Source organism: Patagioenas fasciata, chromosome 2 (assembly GCF_037038585.1).
Source record: "Patagioenas fasciata isolate bPatFas1 chromosome 2, bPatFas1.hap1, whole genome shotgun sequence".
NCBI classification, from domain to species: domain Eukaryota; kingdom Metazoa; phylum Chordata; class Aves; order Columbiformes; family Columbidae; genus Patagioenas; species Patagioenas fasciata.
Genome location: NC_092521.1, coordinates 96,594,611 through 96,603,663, shown reverse-complemented (window position 1 = coordinate 96,603,663; position 9,053 = coordinate 96,594,611). Strand labels below are relative to the sequence as shown.

The window sequence follows — 9,053 nt, the reverse complement described above, 5'->3', positions numbered from 1 at the left end:
AATCATTCCTTGTTGATGAATGTCTAGTAACAAATATGTGAAAATGGTAGTTAAAAATTGGCCAGCAAGAAGTGCCAAGTGATGGTTATCTGAACTTTATGTTTTCTGGCTCTGGCAACCAAGGGTTCTCTCTGTTTCTGAAGAAATTAATGCTAATGATGACATGTCTAGAAACATATTTTCAAGAAGTGATACTGAAGATGGACATCAACACTCCCTGGAAGACAACTCTTCTTTCTTTTAATATGGGTCCTAAAAGCAGGTGAAGGTAGGAAGAGGAGGAAGGGCTGTATGCAACTACAATTAGCCCCGTATTTTATCAAAACCCTGTATAGTTTCTAAGCCTGTTCAAGAATGACCTTTTACTTTAATTTTTAACTGAGAAGAATGGACATAGTGTACAGGTATAACAGCCTCCAATGCTTAGGGCAGAACTTATGAAGTATGGTAGGAAGAAGCCAGGTATCTACTACTGTATTGAATTTAAAGACATTGTCAAATTAACAAGGCCTGAATTGTTATTACATTTATTTACTTATCATGAAGTGATATAACATTCTCTTCCACATCCTGAAGGTCATTACCATCAGTATATTTATTTTGGCTCTTTGGTGATGTTGAACATCCAGTACTGTGCCTTTTACAAACACACACATGAAAAAAAAAATCACTAATTCATGCTCCTTCAGTGCTGCCAAGAATGCAGCAAAGTGTAACCAAGCTGCATATGGTTTGACTGTGGCAAAATGTCTGCACCCTGCCTACACTACAGGCAGAGCTCTACTGGAAGAAATATCCCAACTAGGTTTCAAGGGGGATAAAATTCTCCTAGGGGAACTCAAATGCTTGGTAGAAGAGCTGTCCTCAGCTGGCTCCAGTTTGGTTCCTCTATCTCATATCCTGTGCCTTAAATGAGAGTTACACTCATTGTGGAGCACCATTCCGATCCACTTACACGTTTTCCTCCCACAATTAGGAGGCAGTAAGGAAAACAATTTGACCAGTAGTGCTTTAGTTACAAAATCAACAGATGCATGAGACAAATTATTTAATTTGGTGTTGCAAAATGATACCCTTGAAAAAACATTAAAATATTAGGCACTGTACAATTTTGCCTTTGTTTACTAGGGCTTAGATGATGGGCGAAGCATTGACTCTAATAGTACAAAAATCTCTAGATTTTTGTAAAGTAAAAGACTACCAGCTCCAAAACAAAAGTCCTAGTCCTGGTTCTCCAATCTCACTTGTGCTAGCAGGATTTTGAACTCCCTTGGATTCTCACTGGTAAGTCAAGGTTCACATTGGTGCACAGTATATCAGATATCAAAGCCAGGACCCCGTATCTGAACAGGAATGGAGATGTTTGCTACTAAGGGGTACGCAATGTTTGAACTATGCAGTGTGTAACTGAGGAAATAAACATGAGGTAATAAAGAAAAGGCAAGCCAGTAGTAATCTGAGTAATCTCCTCTTCCAGGGGGCTTTTTTTTTAAATATATAGTTGAACTCCAAATGTGAACTTGAGAGATAAGATCCACTGATTATTGTGCAAGATTACTACAATATCATGGTAATTTATGTTATAGAGTTAGAAGAACCCTTCCCATAGTTGATGCTATTTAAGAATATGTATTTAGTACTAATTCTAATTTACTTTTTTAAGAGAAGGTCATGCATAAGCGTGAAACAGGAAATGTCTTCAAATGAACTCATGTATCTCTAGCATAATTACTTGGCCGCTACTCTTGCCTCCCTTTAGAGACTCCTCTATCTCATGACATGAAAGTCACAGCAAGACAGATTTAATCTGGCTGTTGGATATTTTTTGAAGAGGGAGAGAGTACAGGAAGATTTCCTAACTTGACAAACCTTCAGTGTGGAGTTGAGTGAAATCCCAAGCAGGACCAAAAGGCAAATGTCACAGCAAGGTGTTCCTCTCAAATTCAGGCAGTTTTCCCTGACCATGTCCTGGGGCTGCTGCACTTCAAGCAGCACCTCTGCCTGGCTGGGCCAAGGGCGCACAGAGTCACAGGTGTAAGAAATGGTGCGATTGTTCCCTCAGAGGGCACCTTAAGAAAAGAAAAATCAGAACCCATGAGCAAAGTCTGCACTGATTGTACGCGTTCCAAATAGGTCACAAACATCCAGTTTAAAAGCTTGGCTGTATTACTGTTGTACCTGTTTTAAACAGGCTGAGGAAAATAAACATTCAGTGATTGTCTGTTTTTACTAGTTCCATTACAGGTTAACAAGCACTTTGACAGGTGCTAGTCTTCAGGTTTTCACCTGTAAAAAAAAAAAAGAAAGGAAATTCAGTATACAAGTCTACTACATCAGTGAAATCATTGCTGTAAACAGGGACTTAAACTATATAGCACTTCATCCGCAGAAGTCCATGTGCTTTCAGAAAAGGTTATTACCCCACTTGTACTGCTGGGAAAACAGTGGTGAAGAGGTGCAGTGACTTGGCCAGAAGTCACCCAGCTGGCCAGTGTCAAAACTGTGGATAAAACCCAGGACTAATTCTTTATCCCAGAAGCTGCCTCAAAATAAATAATACCAAGAATTGTGCAATGGAGTGTACTATTGGGAACAGTGGTAGAACATGAGATGAAAATAGATATAACAAACTGAAATACTGGGAAGTAATTAGATTTAAGACAAGAAAACAACCACGGAACATGCTTCATTTTCTAGATTATGTCTCTATGTCACGTCTTTTTTATTTTTTTTAATGATTGAGGGTAGCGACAATGACTACAATCCTGAAAATATTATTTCCTGAAACACAGCCTATGGAAGTAGAATAGATGATAAACATTTATAGACTCTGAATGTAACTGATGGTTTTGATTTGTGTGTGCTAGCTAGCGAATTCTGAGTCTTGTTTCGTTAAATTATTCCATGCTTTCACCAACAGAGCGTTCAGGTAGAAGTTAACCACTGCAGTCAGCATTATGGTGTTCAGCCCTCTTGTCTACAGGTATTGGGGCATCTGCAATCCAGCTGGACATCACTAGACCCTTGTGTCTGGGCACTATTGTGTATACATGTTCTTCAGCTCTTCACTCTGACCACACAGTCCCAGGACTAATCGTTCATAGATTTCCCGCACACATATTTTGCAGCTCTGGTATTTTGAGTACTCTGAACCTCATTCATCCCTTCAGAAAAATCAGTGAAAGCAGTCAGTCGTGAAGGAGTCAGCTCTTTCAGCCCTGGGCAGTAGAAAAAATGCATGGATGGAGATAAAGCAATTAACATATACTTTAATTTGTCTATGTAATTTTTTCCTCACTACTTGTCACCATGCTTTTCCATAAGATTCTCTTGCAAACTCCTCTGAGTTTAGGTTACTGAACACTGTCTGTGAGTTGCAGTTGTCTCTGATATTCATCCTGTTTCTTCTGTTTTTCTTTCAAAAAGCCCGCAAGACATTTTACTTGTTTCTTCAGGCCAGTCATACTTTTAAAATAACCTTATCAGGTGACTGAAATCCCCCAACATAGAATATGTTGCTTAGCTACCCCTGAGCTGAAGGTCAGGCTGAAAAACTACTTTGCCCTGGGTTGCAGCCACCTGCCTTTTGGGGTCTGTATGAACAGATCATTAAGGTTTAATAACACCTACCAGCCCTTCACCAGGAGCCCTTGGAAACACAGCCCAGCAGGAGGTCCAAGAGCAGAGTCCCTCAAAGCAGAGTTTACATCACATGCACACAGGTACAAAGATGCAAGTATTGAACAGGCTGGAATGGATTCCTCAAATCATTGCACATGTTATCCCAGGGTCTGGGGCCAGCTCCTTCCCTGACCCTTCCCCACAGCAGCAGCATCATGAAGCTCAAATTAAGTCCCCCAGGGCTACGCTCCCGTGCTCTGTGTTGCAGCAGGGAGACCAGTGCTTGTCAGAGACTGTGAGGTCACCTGGATGGAAGAGAGCTGGTTGCTGCCCATGTCTTGCTCAGGCAGCAGGCGCTGCCCTTGCAGGAGTGCCAGGGATCCCTCTCCGGTGCGCACGTTTCCCAGGATGGCAGATGAATTATAGGTGAGTCAGCCAGAATTTTTCCATGTGTTTCCACTGCTGCACAGGGCTCATCGCCAACTGAGCTGTGGTTTTCAACTGCTGTCGGCCTAATGCTTCTAACACTAAAAAATATTTTTTAAAAAATTGCCGTTTTCTGACAGAATTCTCTGTGGCAGGGCATGGGGAATCCCAACACTTGTGACATGTTCGGCCCTCGTGTCAGTAACATTTTGCTGAATAGCCTAGCATGTGGTAGAAATGATTTGGTCCTTTTGCCTGCTTTGCTCCTCTGTCCCTTCCACTAGCTGAGTGTGTCGATGGAGTCAATTAGAAGGGACAGCAGCAATGCTGAAACTGATTTGAATTTCAACCAGGATCTGCTAGCAACTAGAGCTATGTACAGAGAGCTGAGGGCGGGCAGTTATCCAAGGACCTACTGACTGCCCATGTACACTGAAAGTCTTTTTAAAAATTTCAGTCCTTCGCTAGAATCAGATTAATTTCTGTTTAGCAAACATCGACTTCTTTTGTTCTTCTTTGAACACATGAAGTGTGCATGATCTTAATTTGTCATGATCACAGAAAAGTAACAGTCCAGTTCTGGAAATATTTGGTATGAGACAAAGCACAAAATCTTTCTACAACAGCATTTGATGAGTCCTCTCAGAAAGAGTGTAGCTTTTGTATACACTTGCAGTGATAAAGCAGCACTGATGTCGAACTATACCGCATGGGAGACTAAGCATAAATTCAAGGCTTATTATGAATTTCTATTATCTGCATTCAAGTTGCATCTAGAACTCTCAATCAAGACAGTCTTCAGCTCTGCTAAACACTACATCCATAGAAACAACAGTTTGTGCTTTAAAGCACGTACCAACTAAATAGACAATGTCAAATAAACTGGTATGAAGTTCAAACAAATGAAAGAAATATCCCTACTGACTCTTAAACACGATCAGTGTCGTGGCTGCATCCAGAGAAGACTCTATCTTCAGACAGCCTGAAAACTCATTGATTTTAATGGGAGAGAAACAGGAGTATTCTTCCCTGAATCCACATATGGCCCCTGTATCCAGCCCTAAGGAGGAATTTGAATGACTTATTGTTTTACAGGCTAAAGTGGCAGAGCTGGCACAGGAAGGAATAGAAGACAATCATGCTTTTGGGAAGACCATAACTGGTATCTCCTGGAGTTGCTCATAGCAGCAAGAGAGTCCTTGATTTGCACAATCCTCCCCTGAGCTATTCAAATGCAGATGTCCCAGGAAGCGCTTATGAATTCTCCAAGCTCAGCTAGTTGCATCTGGCTCTATTTATGTAGCATATCATCTCAATTATTCATGCACACATTTCATGACACCTTTGCCATAGTAATAAAAAGGGTTCCAGTGGCTGTTAAGCCAGAAATGATCCAAGCATGATACTGTGATGAAGTTAATTAATCTTTACCCTGAACTACTCTCTATCCACCTTATTTCTAGCTTTCACCTTCTGCCATGGGATGTGGCTTTGTCTTTGTCTGAAGGATGACAGTCCCTTGCAGTTAAGAACCTTCACAGCCTACTGCTTTCAATAAACTGCAACAGCCTACTTTTCAATAAACTAAAGACACTGATCATAAGTCTCTTACAATAAATCAGGTTTGCTTAGATATCACATAACTTTTATTGCTGCTTTGTGAAACCTAAATTGTCAACATAATTTTTCCCAAGTGTGGGCGCCAGAACGAGATACACTATTCCCTTAATATCACTGTAATATCACCTCTTTACTCCTACGGAAGGTATTCTGCACCCAGGGACCACATCAGCCTCCTTAGTCACTGCATTGTTCTGGCAGCTCCTGCGCTGTGGGTTGCCCCACATGATGGAGGTTTGTCACTAATTCTTGGAATTCTGTGATTCATTCAAAGCTGTCTGCACTGCTGCAGCAAGCATGGACCCTCCCGCAAGTGACAGGGTCCCACAATGCAAGGTTTCTACATGCACATTTTTTACCCGGGAAATTTTATTCTACTATTTAGTTTAGGCAAAAGGAAATCAAAGGATTACAGAAGTAGTTGTGTTATGTGTTATAGGCATTATAGCATAATGGTGTAACTCAATATAATGCCTTTAGTTAGAAAGACAAGTTTTTATTTACCAGGTTTGAAGACAAAATAGTTGTTCTCACTTCTCAAATACTCAATCAGATTTTCCAGCTTAGATTTATGCTGGATCTAAGAAAAATTGGTTATGTTCATGCAGGATAAAAATATATTGCGCAATACTAAAGTGTGCAATGCTGTCCTGCTTTCTTGTAGCCAAGGCCCACAAAATTAAGAAAAAAAAATAAACTGAAAGACAGTAGGTTGGCTGTGTAGCCCTGGGAACAAGTTGCTGAAATTTGGATTTAGCTCTGTGCCAACAGATAAAACATGAAAGGAAGAGGAAGACACACACAATCACAAAAAATATATCACTGCAAGCCAGAGTAGAGTACCAAAACTTTTCTGAGGGAGCTTTGTTGAAAGAATAAAAAAAACCAAACCAAACCAAACCAAAACCTCACTTTATTTACAGCAATAAATTGGAATACAAAATATGGCCTAGCTTATATGTTTGCATTTTAATAATGGTGCTGAAAACTCAAACATGTCAGTCTCAGTACAAAGTAGGCATAGATTCATCCCAACTAAGTACCTGCTTATCCCTGTCCTGTGGTTCTGGTACCAGAGCCAATATAATCAGGAAAAAAGTAACACATGCTCTGAGTCAATTTGTAGGTGCTTCATCATGCCTAACTGTGACATTCTGGGGACTGTGCCAGTATGTACATGTATTCTGATTTAAGGTAAGAAATTGCTTTGTTACCAAGTGTCTGTGGATGTGGAGCTGACCTGTCAGGACTGTGTCACACACTTTCCAGAGATGAGAAAAACAGTTGCTAAAACTCAATTGCTCCCATTCAAAATGGGAGGATCTTTGGAAAGTCAGATAGCTGGAGGCCAAATCAGCCCCACTGAGTTTACCTGACAGCCAGGAGTGAGGAATGGAAAAATCTTCTCAGAAGTGGTGCACAGATGAGCATTGAGCTTGGCGGATTTTTCAGCGCTGTGGGGTATGGTGTGATGATGCAGCCACGACCTTCTAGCAGCTGTGTGGCACCAAATGGGGAAGTCCTGCCTCCCCCAGGTTGTGCTCGTGTGATCCTGCAAGGAGATGGCTCATTTAACTCCTCCAGCAAAAATACTGCTCAGGAGTTAGTTTTCTACCAGTTTAGGTCCCTTGATACTCTTACTGCGAGACAAGATGATCTCCAGTGCCACAGGAAGGGAAGCTGCTGGGGTGCATGGCCAGGGAGGAGGTAGAGTGGGATCACCCCTTTTGGCAGCAAGTAATGATGGGATCAGGTGAGCTGAGCTGTCTAATCCCACTGTGGGTTCTGACAGGCCAGGGGTGCACTTGGAGACATGGAAAGCTTGAGCAGAGGAACAGAAAAGACAATCCTCCTTTCATAGCGTGTCAGCTTAGCTGTGAGATTCAACTCACAACTCAAGAAGTTTCCTATGACTTGGAGGGGAGCAGAAGGCTTCAAACTCTCTGACCCCAGCCCGAAGAAAGCTCAGAAGACTAAAGCAAGGAAAAAAACCTATGGATACTGATTATTTTACACAGATCCGTGTATTCCTTGAGCTGCATCATGTAGGGCATGATCAGTGTTAACACTCCTCAAATGCATGTGCCCAGTTGCTTCCACAACTATACATCCATGAATAGATACTCCGTACTTAGTAACTCAGTGGTACTTTATAGGAAGGGTTGGACAAAGCCTTTGCTTGAACTATTGGGGAGCACGGGGTAAAGGGAGGAGCAATTATATTTCAGGAGATTATAGGAGCCAAGCTGTAAAAGGCCTCGTTTCCACAGAGGGATAACAGAGGGTTTCTGTGCAAGAAACCAGGGACATAGCCAGCTTTGTGAGCTGCTCAGATTAAACACTGTGGGAGAACACATGGACCCAATACGGCAGGAGCTAACCATCACCACCTGGGAGCAGGACTGTGTGATATCTGCAGGGCCTAGCTCTACTTCTTTTTCATCATAGTTTTTCCTTGGTGAAATATTCAGAGCCTTTAATCCAGCCTACATCTGTATTTTCTGACTGACATGAAATATGACCCCCCGCAAGTTCCCCCGTCAACAGTGTCTCATTTACTTTACAGGGAAAAATGATTTGCAGCCACTGACCCTATTTTTCCTGTTATGAAATCATTTATCAGTATGCTAGACTTTGCCTGCTGAGCTAACCCACATTAATAAAGCAAAATGCAAATGATGTGCTTGTCTCTGCTGACCCTGACTTTGAAAACTGGTTTTTCTTTCCCTGCTTCTCATCCTTGACAAAAGAGACACAGACATAAGCTTAGAAGTCAGCAGGTACATCTGCCTGTTTCTCAATGACCCAAATCCCACTTTTCATTACACAGACTTTCATTCTCAGTGAATACTGAGAATTGGTGATACTGTAGGAAACAATAGATTACGCCAATTAGGCTAATCATATACTTCCATATTCTTCTACCAAAATATTTCCCTTCTTTCCCTTAACTCTCTCTCCTTATAATTAATTCTTCCTTTCCATCTTGCTGTTTTGTCTGAACACCAGCTTTGATGCTAAAGGATGTATGTACATCCATCAGCTTTCAGACAGTAAAAAGAAGAGTCTCTGAAAACATCTTCCCTACCCATGCTAGTAAGCTCTTTCTCCTATGACACCCTTTTTACACTGCAAGTCTGCTTAGACCAATTCCGGAAGATATTAAGACTCACATCACTTCTCTTTCACACAGTCTCAACACTCCTCTCTCTCTTGTTCCCTCTGTCCTTCAGAGTCTCCACTAACTTTCCTCTACCATGCACACTGTTATTCTCAATATTCACAACATTTCCTTATTTCCTTGGTTCATCTCTCACCAAGACTAATACCACAACTCACATACACCACGTACTTGCAAGTCTCTTTTCTACTGTCTTGCATTTCTG

The 9,053-nt window shown here is 41.4% G+C and overlaps 1 long non-coding RNA gene across 1 annotated transcript; it reads right to left on the bottom strand.

Annotated features, from left to right (window-relative positions):
* Positions 1–377: 377 nt before the first annotated feature.
* LOC139827408 (uncharacterized) lies at positions 378–7,213 on the bottom strand. Its single transcript, XR_011737943.1, has 3 exons — positions 7,040–7,213; positions 2,179–2,286; positions 378–2,069 (listed from the first exon to the last, which is right to left on the bottom strand). It is a non-coding gene; the product is annotated as an uncharacterized lncRNA (long non-coding RNA).
* Between the last annotated feature and the right edge of the window lie 1,840 nt (positions 7,214–9,053).